General features: G+C 41.1%; 1 protein-coding gene across 1 annotated transcript in view; it reads left to right on the top strand.

Moving 5' to 3' along the window:
- Nucleotides 1-18,626, top strand: part of SYTL5 (synaptotagmin like 5) — a 209,135-nt gene extending 190,509 nt beyond the window's left edge. Inside the window, exon 17 of the mRNA XM_036306003.1 lies at nt 17,775-18,626. The gene's annotated coding sequence lies outside the window, so the exon portion shown is untranslated. The remainder of the gene's footprint in view (nt 1-17,774) is intronic.
- The last annotated feature ends 327 nt before the right edge of the window (nt 18,627-18,953 follow it).

Raw genomic sequence — 18,953 nt, 5'->3', positions numbered from 1 at the left:
GTTTCCAATGCCCTAGGAGCTGCATCAGTGAAGAAATTGCTTCAGCATATGTCTGAGATTTTGTTGCCTTTGGATTCTTCCAGTATTTTTATGGTTTCCTGTCGTACATTTAAGTCCTTTATCCATTTTGATTTTATTTTTGTGTATGCTGTAAGTTGGTGGTCTAGTTTCATATTTTTGCATGTATCTGCCCAATTTTCCCAACACCATTTATTGAAGAGACTATCTTGACTCCATTGTATGTTCTTGCATCCTTTGTCAAATATTAATTGAGCATATTGGTTCAGGTTGATTTCTGGGCTCTCTATTCTATTCCATTGATCTATATGTCTGTTCTTGTGCCAATACCAGGCAGTTTTGGGAACAGTGGCTTTGTAATACAGCTTGATATCTGGTATTGAGATCCCACCTACTTTGTTCTTTCTCAGGAGCACTGCAGCTATGCAGAGTCTTTTTTACTCCAGATGAATTTTTGGAGAGTTCGTTCTAGGTCTGTGAAATATGCCGTTGGTAATTTAATGGGAAGTGCGTTGAATTTATACATTGCTTTGGGTAGTATGGACATTTTAATGATGTTGATTCTACCAATCCAAGAACATGGTATGTTCTTCCATCTGTTTATGTCTTCCTCTATCTCATTTTTCAACATCCTGTACTTTTCTGAGTAGAGGTCTTTTACCTCTTTAGTTAAGTTTATTCCTACGTAGCTTAATTTTTTTGGTGTGATTGTAAATGGGATTGTTTTTTTAGTCTCTCTTTCTGTAAGTTCACTATTGGTATATAGAAATGCCAGAGATTTCTTGGCGTTAATTTTGTATCCTGCTACATTGCCAAATTCATTTATTAAGTCTAATAGTTTTTTGATGGAGTCTTTAAGGTTTTTTATGTATAATATCATGTCATCTGCTAATAAGGACAGTTTTACTTCTTATTTTCCAATTTTGATGCCTTTTATTTCTTCTTCTTGTCTAATTGCAATGGCTAATACTTCCAGTACTATGTTTAGCAAGAGTGGTGAGAGTGGGCATCCCTGTCTTGTTCCTGTTCTTAGGGGAAATGGTGTTAGGTTTTGCCCATTGAGTATGATGTTGGCTGAGGGTTTGTCATATATGGCTTTTATTATGTTGAGGTATGATCCTTCTATTCCCACCTTGCTGAGAGTTTTTATCAAAAATGGGCGTTGGATTTTGTCAAACGCTTTTTCTGCATCAATTGATAGGACCATGTGGTTTTTTTTCTTTCAATTTGTTTATGTGATATATCACGTTTATTGATTTGCGGATATTGTACCATCATTGCATCCCTGGGATAAATCCTACTTGGTCATGGTGTATGATCTTTCTGATGTACTGCTGGATATGATTTGCTAAGATTTTGTTGAGGATTTTGGCATCTATGTTCATGAGGGATATTGGCCTGTAATTCTCTTTCATTGTGTTGTCTTTACCTGGTTTTGGTATTAGGGTGATGCTGGCTTCATAGAATGAGGTTGGAAGTGTTCCTTCCTCTTGAATTTTTTGTAGTAGTCTGAGGAGGATAGGTTTTAGTTCTTCCTTGAATGTTTGGTAAAACTCCCCTGTGAAGCTGTCTGGTCCTGGGCTTTTGTTTGCTGGAAGCTTTTTTTCTTTTTTTTTATAATTTTTTTAAAAATATATTTTATTGATTTTTTACAGAGAGGAAGGGAGAGAGATAGTCAGAAACATCGATGAGAGAGAAACATTGATCAGCCGCCTCCTGCACATCCCCCACTGCGGATGTGCCCGCAACCCAGGTACATGCACTTGACCGGAATCGAACCTGGGACCTTTCAGTCCGCAGGCCGACGCTCTATCCACTGAGCCAAACCGGTTTTGGCTTGCTGGAAGTTTTTTGATGACTGCTTCAATTTCTTCCATAGTTATTGGCCTATTGAGATTTTTAGATTCTTCCTGATTGAGTTTTGGAATGTTGTATTTTTCTAAGAATATGTCCATTTCCTCCAGGTTGTCTAGTTTGTTGGAGTAGAGTTGTTCATAGTATTTTTTAACAATCATTTGTATTTCTGTGGGGTCTGTTGTTATTTCGCCTCTATCATTTCTGACTTTGTTTATTTGAGTCCTCTCTCTTTGCTTCTTGGTGAGCCTGGCTAGAGGTTCATCAATCTTGTTTATCCTTTCAAAGAACCACCTCTTGGTTTCATTAATTTTATGTATTGTTTTTTGGTCTCTATGTCATTTATTCTGCTCTAATTTTTATTATCTCCATCCTTATGCTCACTCTGGGCTTTTCTTGTTGCTCTGTATCTAGTTCTTTGAGATGTAGATTTAGATGATTTACTATCATTTCTTCTTGTTTTTTTGAGATAGGCCTGTAGAGCTATAAACTTCCCTCTCAGGACTGCTTTCATTGTGTCCCATAGGTTTTGGATATTGTGTTTTCATTGTCATTAGTTTCCAGGATGTTTTTAATTTCTTCTTTGATCTCATTGGTAACCCAATCATTATTTAATAACATGCTATTCAGCTTCCAAGTGTTTGAGTATTTTGGGTTGTTTTTACTATAGTTTGTTTCTAATATTATGCCATTGGGGTCTGAGAAGATGTTTGGTATAATTTCAATTTTCTTGAATTTGGGGAGACTTTGCTTGTAACCCAATATATGGTCTGTTTTTGAAAATGTCCCATGTGCACTTGAGAAGAACGTATATTCCGTGGCTTTGGGGTGAAATGTTCTGAAGTTATCAATTAACTCCATCTGATCTAGTCAGTCATTTAGGATTGCTGTTTCTTTGCCAATTTTTTTTCTAAAGGATTTATCCAGTGAAGTTAGTGGTATATTAAAGTCCCCTACTATGATTGTATTGTTGTCTATCTCTCCCTTGATATCTTCCAGGAGGTTTTTTTTTTATGTATTTGGGTGCTCCTGCATGGGGTGCATATATGTATATCAGGGTTATATCCTCATGTTGTATTGTTCCCTTTAGTATTATGAAGTGGCCTTCCTTATCTCTTGTTATGGCCTTCACTTTGAGGTCTATTTTGTCCCATATAAGTATTGCTACTCCAGTTTTTGTTTTTTGTGGTTTTTTTTTTCATTTCCATTTGCCTGAAAGATATTTTTCCATCCCTTCACTTTCAGTCTGTGTGAGTCCCTTCTTCTGAGGTGGGTCTCTTGTAGACAGTAAATGTATGGGTCATAGTTTTTTATCCATTCAGCCACTTGGTGTCTTTTGATTGGAGCATTTAGTCCATTTACGTTTAAAGTTATTATTGAAAGGTACTTGTTTGTAGCCATTTCTATTTTTTTTTTTTTGCCTGTTTTCTTTCTGAGCTTTTTATTTCTTCTTTTTACACCAGTCCCTTTAGCATTTCTTGCATGATAAACTCCCTTAGCCTTTTTTGTCTGTGAAGCTTCTTATTTCCCTTTCAATTTTGAATGATAGTCTTGCTGGATAGAGTATTCTTGGATTCATTCCTTTGCTTTGCATCACTTTGTAAATTTCTGTCCATTCTTTTCTGGCCTGATGTGTTTCTGTTGAGAAATCATTTGATAATCTAATGGGAGATCCCTTGTATGTAACTTTCCGTCTCTCTCTTGCAGCCTTTAAGTTTCTCTCTTTGTCCTGAACATTTGCCATGGTAATTATGATGTGTCTTTGTTTAGGTTTTTTTGGGTTCACCTTGTTTGGGATTCTTTGTGCTTGTGTGACTTTTTTCTTCCCCACCTCAGGGAAGTTTTCTGATATTATTTCTTCAAATAGGTTTTCTATCCCTTGTTCCTCTTTCTGTTGTTCTGGCACCCCTATTATTCGTATGTTGTCCCATACCTCCCTTATGTTCTCCTCCTGTCTTTTAATTTTTTTCTCCAATTGCAGTACATTTTGGGTGTGTTTTGCTTCCCTGTCTTCTAATTCGCTAATTCGGTCCTCCGCTTCTCCTAGTCTACTGTTGGAACTTTCAATGGTGTTTTTTATTGCAGCTATATCACTCTTCATTTCTTCTTAGTTCTTACATAATTTATTGATTTTTCATCCGTTTCTTTTTGATTCATAGATAAGTTGATGATTTTTTCATTCGTTTCTTCTTGATTCTTGCATAAGTTTTTGATTTTTTCCTCCATCCGGTTTATGCATTCTAGGACCCTTAATCTGAATTCTTTTTCTGTCATGCTGAAGGCCTCTGTTTCACTTAGCTGTTTTTCTGGCGAGTCCTCCTTTTTTTTCCTTTGGGGGTTTCTTTGTCTACCCATGTTTGGTCTCATCAACATATCTATTTGTTGAGTCATTCAGGGGCTGCTCCTTGGGTGGCAGTGGCTTCTTTTGCGGTTGTGGTAGCAGCTGCTCCTTAGTTGGCAGCAGCTCCTCTGGTGGGTGCTGTTCACAGCCATGGTGGCTCCTCTGGCTGACGCGGGGAGGCTTCTCACACAGCTGCTGTTTCTCTGACAGAGCATGTGCTGATCACGAGGCTACTGTTCCTTGGATGGGTCGGTCTACACACGCAGCTGTTACTCCTTGAACTGGTGCGGACTGCTCACTTGGCTGCTGATCCTTGGATGGGGGCTGGCTGCATGCTGCTGTTGTTCCTCTGATGTGGTGGGCTGCTTGTGAGGCTACTGCTCCTAGGACTTGGTCAGTTTGATTGCAAGTCTGCTGCTCCTCGGACGGGGACGTGCCACTCACCCAGCTGCTGCTCATCGGACAGGTGCAGGCTGTTGTGGCTCTGCTCTTCGGACCAGTGTGTGCCGCACAGGGCTGCCGTTCCTCGGACGTGGGTGGTCTGCTCGTGTGGCTGCTGCTCCTCAGACCGGGGTGGGCTGCTGCTGCTCCTCGAATGGGGCCAGGCCGCTCACAGAACTGCTGGTCCTCGGATTGGGCAGGCTGCTTGTGCAGCTGCTGCTCCTCAGACTAGTGCAGGGTGTGCGCAGCTGCTGCTCCTCAGATGGGAGCAGGCTGTGCAGGGCTGCTGCTCCTCAGAGGTAGGAAGACTGCTCGTGCAGCTGCTGCTCCTCAGACAGGTCGGACTGCTTGCGTGGTTGCTCCTCCTCAGACGGGGAAGCAGGCAGCTCACACAGCTGCTGCTCCTTGGACAGGGGCAGGCCACATGAGGCTCTTAGGTTTGAGGCAGGCTGCTCATGGGGCTGATGCTCCCTGGACAAGAGCACGCCGTTCACGTGTCTGCTGCTCACGTGGTTGAAAAAATAATGCAAATAGAAGTAGGAAATAAAGGAACAAACAAAAAAAGAGGAGAACAAAGAAAAAAGCAAAAAAGAAAAAGCTAACAAAATAATAATAAAAAAATAAAAATGAAAAATTGAAATGTCATTCCTTTGGCTGGCTTAAGATCCTAGTTTTATGGAATGTCTGTGATTTGTTGTTGTTGTTGTTGTTGTTGTCGTTGCTGGGACTGATAGCCCCTCTATAGGTCAGACCCTGTTAACTCCCAGGGACTAATCAGATTATTTTAATCCTTCATCTCATTCAGGGTGGAATCTGGGTGTGGCTGTATTCCTTGCCTGGGGGCTAGAGGGAGGGGTGGGGTTATAATCTTAGGAGAAAATGGTTGCCCAGGTCCTGGGCTCAGGGGTGACTCAGCACTCAATTTGCTGCCACTTCTCCTGGCCCCCTTCTCTCCCTAGCCTCTCCCCAGATTCCACTCATCCGCACCTTCTCCCGCTCTTCAGCACAGGTGAGTGTCTGTATCCGGAATGTCCTATAAACAGGGTTCAGTGAAAACAAACAAACAAACAAATGCCGGCTGCAGAAACGGGGAAGGCTGAGTCTCTGTAAGCTCCTCTCTTACCGGCACTGCATGGTCTGGTCAGCGCTTCAGGCTGCCCCTTTTAGGCTCAGTCTTCCGTAATTACAGAACCCAGATCTCAAATTCCCAGGCACCAACAGTCCCGCGGATCTCTTTTCCACAGTCAGGGGCTGTGCCTGTCCCAAGAGACACGGCTGTGTGCCACTCAGTCTCCCTCTGACCCTCTGGGCTCAGAGGTCTGGCAAACTTTCCTGCCCAGATCCTTGGTTTTTACCTTTCCAGGGGAACTCTGCCCTTCCCGGCTGCAAACTGTCTCACCAGCTGAGTATATTTCGCCAATTCAGGGTGGGTGTTATTAGTTTCAGCTGCTCACTCCATTTGCTCCGGGACAAGCCTGGGGACGAGTCTGCTTATTCCGCCGCCATCTTGTCTCCTGCAAAGAATCTTCTCGCTCCTTCTCATCATCCTGCTTTCCATTAATCATCCAGGTCTTAAATGTTACCTGCTCAGGGAGACTGCCCCTGATCATCCTTTATGTGACTAGGTCACAACAGACTCCCTGTATTGCTCCTTTATGGCACACATCACAATTATAATAAATTATTTGTGTAATAAGTCATTTAATGCCTCTATTTTTCCCTTGCCACCACGCATTTATTTATGTTTTTTCACAGCTATATTCCCCATGCTTACTACACAGTTAGTGATTTTTAAAAAATATTGATGGAATAAGTGAAAACCAAAAATAAATAAATAAATAAATAAATAAAAAGTTAACAACAGAGACTGTTAGACCAGTAAGCATCTTTAGAGGACAGATCACTGTTTCTAACTTCCAATTAACAGATAAGGAAACTGGAACCTACACAGGTCAAGAAAAATCTCTTAATATGCTTACTGATAGGTCTTTTAAAAGAAAGCTTTCTACAGGTACTGTAGTAACAATCCTATACACTTCTCAGAAGATACCACAACCTTGCCTGGAGATCTCAGTCCTTAATTTCCCCCCAGTTGAATCAGATAAGTTGTAACAGAACATGGCCAAGCTTAAAAGCCTGACTTTATCAATTCATTGTGTAAATAATGCCTGTAGGACATGTGGAAGATTCAGTTTATAAGTTCTCATTTCACTTGTTGTTACTATTCCTGGAGTCATCAGAATGTAGACTTTCCAGGTCACAAAAACAAATATATTTTGACTAGAGGCCCGATGCACAAAATTTGTGCAAAAAAAAAAAAAAAAAATTTGCAGCCCTGGCTGCCTTGGCCTCACAGCCCCACCCACTGGTCATTCCGGAAGGTTGTTCTGCCATCTAGTCTAATTAGCATATTAGCTCTTTATTATATAGGATAGGACTTCATATTCTTGGCTTCCTTTTCCTTAAGAAACTTATACTAATATATGCTCTATGATCATCAAGTAATTAAGTAACTAGCAGATGAATTGAGCCCATCTGATTCCTGGTGATATTAGTCTCATTATCACCTGCTCCTTCAAGGTTTATATCTGGTGGGGAAGGAGAAAGCAGTGGAAGAAATAAAGGGAAACCCCACTTTTAGAAGCAAAGTGGATTGAAATACCTCAGTGTGAAAGCCTATGGCATTTTGGGCTGTGATCAATGTTTGTTTTTTTCTTCTATGTATATTTTTCCATTAAACTGAGCATAGCCTTTAGAAGTTGGCAGAAGTGTTTTCCTCCTACAATGGTATCATTTATGGCCTCTGAAATTAGGAAAAGAAATAGGAAGAGGAAATCTACACAGGCAAAACTATAACAAAAATTAGATCTACAAGATTTAAATAATAATCATGGAAATTAAGCCTCCACAAGAATTCCAAAGGAGTATTTGAATCATCTGGAGTGTGAATTTAATACATTGATTCCAGAGCATTGCTCCAAACCTACTAACTAAAATCTTCAGGAATCTCCATGTTTATCGAACATCTCAGGTGATTTTAATTTAAGCGGATCACAGTTTGAGAAACACTGCATTGGAGGACAAATTATATTAACTATATTATTTGGACTAACTCTGTGTCATTATGGCAGATTGGGTTTGACTGACCCGGACATTATTGATTGCAAGGCAACCATGATAAGGTAAAAGGAAGCCTAACCCTGGACTCAGATAACGTTACTAAGTCTTGACTACCAACCATGTGACCTCAGTCAAGTAAATTATCCAATCTAGGCCTTCATCTATTTGCATGTGAAATAAGAATATTTAGGCTACCTTGAAGTAATTGAAGATATCAAATGAGGTAGTATATATAAATGTGCTTTGTAAATTTTAAGCCACTATGGAGAAAATGGTCATTATTAATGAGCTAGTTATAACACTCTGTGGTTAATAATATCTCAGGCCTCTCTTTTCCTGGATGTTTGGTTAGTTGTTAAGCATTCTATGCATAATGGATTGGTCTCTAGTATCCAGCAAAAATACAAAAAAATTATTTTGTGCTATGTTACCCACTGTGGGTGTTAGTCATTTACTTGTTTTTAGGGTGTAGATCATTTATTTATTTTATTATCTGATTATATAATAAATATTACAAAAAGTAATTAATTTTATGGAAAGAAAAACTATGATCAGTTTTCATTAGCAGGTTGTGGAACCTCCTTCCAGTGTAATGTCCATTTCTTTCTATGACCTATGTCAGGGAGATTAATCTGCTTTCCACAAGGGAATGTTGTGCAGAATCATGCTTTTTATCTGCAGAAAGAAATTTAGCAATCTGTCAAACCAGATTCCATAGAAATACAATCTACTGTTATCATTATGAGGAGTGCAGTGTTTCAGAGATTATCAGTTGTACTTTACTTAGCTCACTGGAATCCATCAAAATATTCTGGTAGAGGGTTCCTTTCATACTTGGAAAAGGGGAGTAGAATATATGTGAGTATTGACTATAAATGACAAAACACTCATATAGAGTAGGAAATCCTACTCTTCTCTCCACTTTTTCTGTACAAGAAGATACTTGTCTCTATTTTGCTTTCTTTTTTCTCTTAATGAGGCAGCAATTAATACAGAAAGCAAATAAAATATTATAATAGCTAAAGCAAATGTCTAAATCACTGGCATTTGCTTAGGGAAAAATGTCTCCTGAAAGATGGGCTGAAACTAGATATGTTTGACCCCAAATATTTTATTTTTACCCATTTATTACCCATTTATTATTCAATCCACTTACTTTGGGGAAGGAATCTGATTGCTCCTTGCAAGGTTTTTTTTTTTCTTTTTTCTTTTTATTTCGGCTTAGCCAATGGTTTATTTGTCTTCAGAAAGTTGAAACTTCTTTGTGCAAATCCATGGGAATTGAGGGGTCCCCACAGTAAAGCTTGTTTTTAAATCTTTCTAATTTGGAGACAAAGGAAGTGTCTATTCCATTACAAAACATTCTCTGTCAATCATTTATGGTTGAACTACTTTTAGAGTGCTTGATGGGTGGGGATATATTTTATTTTCTATCCTTTCCTAATATTCATTATTCATAAATGGACATTTTTGAAGAGATATCATTAGCTTTCAGATGCTGTGAAGAAAGAAAAATGAAGACTCTCCTGAATCTTCTTGCTTTTGACCTTCCTCACCACTTTCAATTACAGTGAGGCCTTGACTTACTAGTGTCCCGACTAACGAGTTTTTCGAGAAAGGAGCCGTCTCTAGGCCAATTTTTTTACTTTGAGTTGCGAGCTAAAATTTGGGTTATGAGCCAGCTTCAGATACCCCACCGCTAGTTGGCGCAGCGAACGTCACAGTGAACGCCACAACATCAGCCCAGCATCACGTGTCTCACTCGTTCACTTTTGATTTGACATACGAGTAATTTGAGTTATGAGCTCCGTCACGGAACGAATTAAACTCGTAAGTCAAGGCCCCACTGTATTTTGTCATCCTTAATTCCTGACAGATAGGGTGTGCACCAGAAACATAAGGTATGCCTTTAATGCTTTTTTTCCCACATGGATTAATGGAACTATTACTAATTTTCACTTTTTTCCTATCATCTTCAAAGCCAGCTCTGTTAGAATTATTTGCTTGCAAAGAATCTGAATGCACAGAGCCAGGTTGCAGTTAGGTTTAGGGGGTGCCAAATTATAAAGGGTACTAAACATTCCTGAAAAGTTAAAGAGGTGGATAAGTCCTCCCAAGAAGAGCCTGGTATTAGCAGGAATAAATAATGTCCACTTGAATAGATAAGTGAGGAGGAGACCCTATGCCTGAAGAGCAATTCATAGTTGATAAATTCTGAGGCATACAGGTTTGGTTAGCAGCAGGCCTGTTTTGTTGAAGAGGTATACAATTTGGGCCAGATGTGAATTGCTAAGTACATAGGAAAAAATGTGGTTTGTCTTCATTGGGGATTTCCTTTGTATCCCTTTTAGCAGGCAGGTGTTTCTCAAAATAAATGTACAGATAAATATTTCAAGGACCTGTGTGGGGCACCACATCATCAGAATAAGAATTGGCCCAATGCTGAATGCACTCTATCTCCATTCCTGGATTGAAAGTAGTTGTCATGAGCAGGCTGTTTATCTCTAGGCCTGAAGATGAGTCCAAGAGTGTAGTGGGATAAAGAAGAAAAAAACACTTTCAATATCCAAAAAACAGTTAAGAATCACTGATTTCCTAGGACATTAGAATGGGGCTCTCCTGAGAAGAAATAAGAGTAATTTTCCAAACTCTGCCACAGGCTGAGTCACCTACACATCAGTATGTTATTTCTGCTTTGTCCCTGATACCCACCTGCTATGGATGCCAATTTATTCTTCTGAACTCCTGCTCTGATAGGAAGGTGGTCTCTGTGTTAGATTATTTTTAAATTAATAGACTTTATTTCTTAGAGAAGCATTAGGTTTATGGAAAATTTGAGCAGAAAGTACAGAGTTCCCATATACTACTGCTCTCTCCCTCCACAAGTTTCTCTTATTATTGATATCTTGCTTTGGTGTGCCACATTTATTACAATTGATGAAACAATATTGGCATGTTATTATAAATTAAAGTTCATAGCTTATATCAGTGGTTCTCAACCTTCCTAATGCTGCAACCCTTTAATACAATTCCTCATGTTGTGGTGACCCCCAATTTCATTGTTACAAATTGAACATAATTAAAGCATAGTGATTAATCACAAAAACAATATGTAATTATATATGTGTTTTCCGATGGTCTTAGGCGACCCCTGTGAAAGGGTCGTTCGACCCCCAAAGAGATCGCGACCCACAGGTTGAGAACCGCTGGCTTATATTATGGTTCATTCTTTGTATTTTACAGTTCTATGGCTAATATATAATATCATCTCCACAATTACATTATCATACAGAGTGGTTTCACTGGCAACCATTGATCTTGTGAGTGTCTCTATAGTTTTGACTTTCCTCAGAATATCATATTGTTGGAATCATACAGTATGTAGACTTTTCCTACTTGCTTTTTTAAATTATCAATATGCATTTAGTTTCCTCTAATGTCTTTTTGTGACTTGATAGCTCTCTTTATTTTGTTGCTGAGGTAAGAGAAATTAACATAAGATTTACCCTCTTACCAATTTTTTATTAAATTGACATTTTAAGTGTATGATACAGTATCTTTATTTTTAAGCAAAGAGAGAGAAAAGGATGAAAGAACTCTAAAAGACAGTAAGACTATATTTAAACTTCTCTGGAGATGAAGGAAAGTCTGCATTCATTTTGCTAGTTTTCTTGGTTTTATTGTTGGGTGCAAAGGACTGTTTCTATTTAGTTGTCTTATCATGTTTAGTGCAAAAGTAGTAGTGATACTTAAAGTTACCATGCCTACTTCTAAGCTTCTGTATGGAATATACACTCCAGACCAAAACTTTGTGTCACACTGTACTTGCTGCAAAGTGTGATATCTTTTTCATTAAATTCATTTTCCTAATATCTCTAATGTGTTCCAAGTTATTTCTGACTACTTGAAGATTAATTGTATGTCACCTATTCCTCCTGTTTTCATACCTATTTGTCTTTGGAGAAAAGCATATCTGCTAAATTGACATTCAGATTGGATGATTGTCTGGATTCTATTTCCAAGGCTAGAATGATATTGAGCAACTCTTTTTGATGCTCAGCTACTGAATGTAACCTCATTTGGGGTTTTTGGTCACTTATCTTCCTGTAAATGTGAATCCTGATACCATCACTCTCTTTGCCCTCCTCTCAATAAATCATGTGTAGGGACTGGAGAAGGGACCAAAAGTGACATTTATTGAGTACATACTATGCATCAGGTGCTTTGAAAATTGTGACTTAATTTGTTAGCTGAGTTTAAAAAAGACAAAAGCACAAAAAAGACATGAGTCTCAGAGAGGTTAAGTAATTTGCCCAAATTTACCCAACTATTGTGTATTAGAGCCTCACATTTAGCTCCCCAATTCAGATCCCAAAGCCCATGCTTTTTGTACTTCACCAAACTGAACCCCAGATAAAAATTCTGTGTTTTTCATGAGCTAGAGACTTGCTTCTCAAAATTTGATTCATGAACTACCAGCATTATCATTACCTGGAGCTTGTTGAAAATGAATGTTGGGCCACAACCTATATCCACTGAATCTGAGTATTTGTTATAACAAGGCCTTAGTTGATTTGCAAGTGCAATAAACTTTAAGAAGCATTGGTGTAGAGAATATTTTAGAATGGGCCTTGAGATTTAAAGTATTTTATCCTTAAGAATTGCCGAAACCGGTTTGGCTCAGTGGATAGAGTGTCGGCCTGCGGACTAAAAGGTCCCAGGTTCGATTCCGGTCAAGGGCATGTACCTTGGTTGCGGGCACATCCCCAGTAGGAGATGTGCAGGAGGCAGCTGATCGATGTTTCTTTCTCTCTCATCGATGTTTCTAACTCTCTATCTCTCTCCCTTCCTCTCTGTAAAAAATCAATAAAATATATAAAAAAAAAAAAAGAATTGGTACTTGTTAGTTAATGTGACTATTGGCCTAAGACACCCCATTTACCAGTCTCTTCATTTTTTTTCTTTATTTTTTTTTTCCATCAACAAGTCTCTTTTTTGGCCACTTTATTCCCTTCACTTTTTATTTCTTCTCTTAAATGCATGTCTGATGACTATCATTCTTTATTTCCTCTGTTCTCCTATTAGTATCCTAAAGACATTCCCTGGGCATGTAGTCTGACCTTGTTTCAGATTACATGCAATGAAGAACTGGATATTTTTGATTCTAGATGAGTTTTTAAACCTTAATCCAATGAGGACCAACTAAATCTAGAAGCAGTCTCCTCTAAACCTGAGAAAATAGAGCCCCTCAAAGCTTTATTATATTATATTAATCAGACATCTTCTATATGATATCTCTTCTATTATTTCCAACCAACTTTACACCATTTATTGCAATTTAGAAGTGAATTCCAAGTGGGGTCAAACACTGTTTTACAGTGTACTGCAGTGATTTTCAAGTTTTGTCAAACATTGTTCTACAGTTTTCTGATGTTGATCAGTGAGTTCCTAGTGTTTCCAAACACCTTAACACCATTTCTTGCCATTTAGAAGTGAATTCCAAGTGGTTTCAAATACTATTATATAGTGAACTGTTCTATGGCAGTGATTCCCAAGTTTTGTCAAACACTGTTCTACACTGTTTCCTGATGTTGATCAGTGATTTCCAAGCATTTTCAAACTCTTTTACACCGTTTCCTGCCATTTAGATATGACTTCCAAGTGGTTTCAAACACTGTTCCACTGTGTACTGCTCTTTAGCAATGATTCCCAAGTTTCATCAAACACTGTTCTACACTGTTTCCTGATATTGATCTGTGATTTCCAAGTGTTTTCTAACATTTTTATACACTTCCTAGTCATTTAGAAGTGAATTCTAAGTGGTTTCAAACACTGTTCTATAGTGTACTGCTCTATAGCTGTGATTTCCAAGATTTGTTTGTTTCTTGATGTTTAACAGTGATTTGCATGAATTTTAAAACACTTGTGTTCCTGCTGATAATCATATAGAGAGAAAATCATTTAGATACCAGCTTGGCTTATACTAGTGAAAAATATGAGACCTGAATCAGGAATACAAAATCAAGCTTTGAAAGAGGGTGATTTGTGATGAAGAATATTTGGTTTGATGGCTTAGAGGCATAGCTTCTACACCTAGTTCAGCTATTTGCTGTGGATTTTATAAGGGTCTTGAAGTGATATCCAACATCCCCTCATGCTCTAAAGTTCTTGAGAGCTTTGACACCTGACACATGCTAGAATCCTTTTACTCTAAGATGCTATTACTTGTAAGATGCAGTATTATTTTATATTAGACTAAAAAAACGCTGCCAATTCTACCTATAAGATAGGTTCTGGATAGTCTACATCTGTACCTGCATATTTTCTCTTTGCACTTCTTCATTCTGTTCTCTGCCCCAAAAGCCAAATATTAATGAACTGCTTCAATGGACCTCTCTTTCCCTGTGGATTTTGGTTGGGTTTGACCAAAGGAAGGTACCAGTAGGAAACTGAATGATGGGAGGATAGTGAGATTGATAGAGTTATTCCATTGTCTCTTTACTGCTGGGTCACAAAATGACTCTTCTTATGGCTGGCTACAGATCCAGTCAGGTGGCCTTCTCCTGCAGATATAGCTTCAGTAATCACTCCCTCCCTTTCCCCCTTCAGACCTATCAGTATAAAATCTCCCAGCTGTTGTGAGCTTCATTATTCCTTGTTAGTTTCCCTTAATCCTGACCACACCTTTATAAATGTGTAGTCCTTTTATTAATCTTTCCTCAATGCCACAGTCACAGTTTCAGTGTTCAGTTTGTTTCCTACTGAGACCTTAATTGATATAGTAATTTGGAATCAGGAGTTTTCTGAGGAAGTAAGTTCTCAAAATAGAAGTTTAGGTCTGTGTTGCTCACATATTTGAGGAGAATTATCAGCACTTGACAAAGTAATAGATGCTTAGTTTGTTTGAATAAATGGACAAAAATTATCTCCCAATCTTAGTGCCTTTCCTCCCCAGAAAAGAAAAAATCATGTAGCCAGAAATCTAGAGGGATTTTCTTTGTAAGTTTCCCAGAATGTGAAAATTTTGTTATTTAAAGATATATGCTGTTACAAAAAGATTCCCTTTGCTCTCAACAGCATGCACCAGTGGTTCTCAACCTTGGCTGCACATTAGAATCATCTGGGAATCTTTTTAATATCCTGATTTCTGGGCCTCATCCTCTGGAAATTCTATTTCTTTGTTATGGGGTGGGGCCACAACATTAGTAACAAAGAAACAGAATTTCTGGAGGATGAGGCCCAGAAATCAAGATTTTAAAAAGATTCCCAGGTGATTCTAATGTGCAGCCAAGGTTGAGAACCACTGGCATACACTCTTGCTTTTGATTATCTTTGCTGACAGGAATTAAAAAGAAAGTATTTTCCTAGTTAATATCTGGGTCCCAGGTCCTAGGGACTTTATTGCATTTCTCTAGTAAAGATAGCACATCTGGAATAGCAAAATGCCATCAATATGATGAATCAACATGCTATTCCATATATAAAGACAATAAAGCTCTCCCTCTAGAGTACATTATAACAAAGAGCATGACAGATGATGATATTTCTTAGGTAAGAAAGTAAAGAAATTGTTCTCTAAAAAAATTAAACTAGACCACCAATTTACATCATACACAAAAATAAACTCAAAATGGATAAAGGATTTAAACGTAAGATGGAAAAACATAAAAATCTTAGAAGAGTCCATAGGCAGCAAAATATCAGACATATATTGTAGCAATATCTTTACTGATACAGCTCCTAGAGTAATGGAAACTAAGGAGAAAATAAACAAATGGGGCTACATCGAAATAAAAAGCTTCTGCACAGCAAAGAAACCATCAACAAAACAACAAGAAAGCCTACTGCTCTCCCCTTGGTGGCCTGATTGCCCCTAACTGCCTCTGCCTGCCTGATCACCCCTAACTGCCCTCCCCTGCCAGCCAATTTGGTTCTGATTGGTCAGTTTTTATGCCAGTCAGCATTCTGGGCCTATCAACAGGGCCTGATCAGAAAGGTGGGGGTGATCAGCAGCCCTGGTGGAGGCCTGGAGAGAAATGGAGGTTCGGCTATTGGCCAGGCGGGGAGAGAAAGGGAGGCAAGTTCTGATCAACTGCTGCCACAGAGGCTATGGACCAAACCTTGCCTCTCTCTCTGCAAGCCTCTCTCCGGGTCTGATCCGCAGCCCTCTAGGCAGTCAGTGCTGGGTCAGGGTACCCGCAGTGGCCATAGTCAGTGCTGGGTCACCAAAGCAACCCAGCACTGACTTCCAGTCTGATCAAGCCTTGGGTCCTTAGGACTCTGGCTCTTTATTATATAGATGAGAGTATTTCTTCCGGTTCCAATTTTCCAAGAAAGAGGTTCCTTCTCTCCAAGCCTTTGAGTCCATGCTTAGTCACAGAAGGGATCAGAAGTCTTCTTAGTATCCAGCCCAATAATCACATGCAATTCCACAAAAGTAAGAGATACATTGGAAGATATCATAGAAGCTGGAGGCAGCCTCCTGGAGCACCAAGAACCCTAGCCAGACCTCCAGCCCCCCAGCCCTGGGCCCCATGCTGAGCTGGTGTTCCTCCCACCCACATCCACCCAGGCACTGGGACCAGATCTCTAGCTGAGATTTTTAGCTCACCCTAGCCCACCTTCTGAAGTTCCCAAGGGTTCAGGAGGGCACCTCTGTTGGGAATGGGATTTTTCTGGGTAGTGTGGAAAGAGGTGCCCTGCACAACAGGGAAGCCCCTTGAGATGGTGGAAGGGGAGGGGTGGCACCTGTCATCGGTCAGAGGTGTGGGGTTCCCTTAGCATCTTGGGGGCTAACTCCCTCCATAACACTGAGGGTTCATTGACTTCCCCCTGTTTAAGGTTCACCAGGTCCCCAAAGGAGTGCTTCAGACTTCCATCTAGGCACGCAGGGGTAGGAGACAACCCCCTCCTATGGAGGGTACCTTTTGTAAGTCAGGAGACACCTTTCTTTGATTGGGGGCAGCAGACAGGGGACGCCCCACCTGGGTTGGTTCCCAGAATAGCCCTGGGGTTCCCTCAACACACCAAGGGGCAGAGGGGAGATGCAGAGCCATTCCATTTTGCGAGCTTGGGGGATTTGGGACAGTGGGAGTTTCTCAGAATGGCAAAAAGGGAGCAAGCATGTTTGCCAGCTGCAGAGTGGAGCATTTCCAGAGGGACGGCCGCATAAGAGCGGAGGAGTTGGGGGGAGTGTGAAGGAGCTTATGGAGAAATCTCCTAGGAAAAAGAGACACAGGCACCCTTGATCTGTCCTCTAGGTATGTGGGCTTGTGTAACTGGCAGGCGAGCGGGCGTCCAGAAGCAAAAAAAGCTTAGAACACTTGGTATTCCCAGGTGGTTACTAACCAGGCATGACCCTGCTTACCTTGGAGATCAGGCCTGGTTGATATGACCATAGACTCTGGAGGCAGCCTCCTGAAGCCCTAACAGCCTGAGATTGACCTCCAGATCTGTAAGCCCTTGGCCCCCACATAGAGCTGGTGCTTCTCCCCTCCCCTGCCCCCTCGCTGGGACCAGATTTCTAGCTGAGACCTTTAGCTACCCCTCACCCACCTTCTGAGTTTCCAAAGGGTGCAGGAGGGCACTTCCTTTGGTGGTGGGATTCCCTGGGTAGCATGGGAGAGGGGCCTTTCCCAACTGGGAGGATGGAGCACCCTAGGGATGGCGGAGGCGAGGGGCACCTGCATTTTGGTCCAGACCGGATTCTCTTCGTAGGAAAGGGGCTACCTCCCTCTGCAGCACCTGGGCTTAATTCAGTTCCCCTTACTTTGGGGTGCCGGGTCTCCAGAGGAGCTCTAGGGGCTTCCACCCGAGTGTGCCAGGGTAAAAGACATGCCCCGCCAACCGAGGGGTACCCTCTGTAAAGGGGGCAACACCTTTTCTGATTGGGGTGACAGTGGAGGGGTGGCTCGCTAGACCCAACTTCCAAGAGTAGCCATGGGGTTCCTTCCACACCCCAAGGGGCAGAGTGGAGATGTGGACCCATTCCTTTTTGCAGGTGGTGTGGAGTTGATGGGCTGTGGGAGTTTCTCAGAATGGCAGCATTGGAGCGGACATGGTGGCCTGCTACAGCCTGCCTCAGTTCCTGATGAACAGCTTCATGGGAGCAGGGGTCCTTGGAGAAATCCACCTGGAAAGAGACAGGCATCCTGGATCTGCACTCTAGGCATGTGGGCTTGTATTCATGTGGGCTTGTGTGCCTTTGGTGGGTGGCAGGCATCTGGTGGGCAAAAAAGCCTCCAGCACCTGATATTCCCAGGCAGTCCCCCATCCAAGTACTAACCAGGAAGGAACCTGCTTACCAGTAGCTTCAGAGATCAGAGGATACCAGGTATTTTCAGGGTGGTATGGCAGAAGACCCTGGAGGCAGTCTCCTGGAGTCCCAAGAGCCTGAGCCCTTAGCCCCCATGCTAAGACAGTACTCCCCCCACCCCCACTCTCTCACTGAACCCTTTAGCTACCCCTTGCCCAACTTCTGAGCTTCCAAAGAGTGCAGGAGGGCACCTCCTTTGGGGGTGTGGTTCCCTGGATAGTGCAAAAGGATTGCCCAAGCCATCTGGATAGGACAGAGCCCCAGAGGGATGGCAGAAGACCAGAGGCGGCACTAGCCTTCTGTCTGAGGCACTGGATTCCCTTAGCAGGCCCCTCAGCACTTGGCCTCCATGCTGAGCTCGTTCCAGCACCACTCCCTGCCCCCACTCTGGGACCAGATCTCTAGCTGAGCCCTATAGCTGCCCTCAACAACCTTCTGAGCTTCCAAAGGGTTGTGGACAAAAGGGGCTAACCTGACAAGCTCAGGGAAGGCCTGCATGGCAGTCTTGCAAACTCTGAGACCTAAAGTAACCAGAAGAGATGGTCTGAAATTAAACTTCAACTAAAAGTAGTTATGGTGGGTAGTCACCTCCTAGGCAGGTATCTTCCCTGACAAGGTCAATCTTTACCTTAACTGAGCTTATTGGTTTTTTGCATCTACTATAACATATCATTGAAATGTCTGGGTAACTTGTAACTTCCCTTTTCTCCTCCCGCCCCTCCCACCCCTCAACCTCTCAGGGCCCGACCAAATGCCCTGGGGGCCAGGACAGATACCACAAATTCCTTCATTGTTATTGTTATCAGGTTGTTGACTGTTAACTATACTGTACTCACCTAAATTAAAGAAGTATGTGTGTATCCT

The sequence above is a fragment of the Myotis myotis genome, unplaced genomic scaffold (genome assembly GCF_014108235.1).
Source record: "Myotis myotis isolate mMyoMyo1 unplaced genomic scaffold, mMyoMyo1.p scaffold_m19_p_4, whole genome shotgun sequence".
Taxonomy (NCBI): Eukaryota; Metazoa; Chordata; class Mammalia; order Chiroptera; family Vespertilionidae; genus Myotis; species Myotis myotis.
Note: the sequence above shows the minus strand (reverse complement) of the source record. Positions and strands in the feature narration are given on the sequence as shown.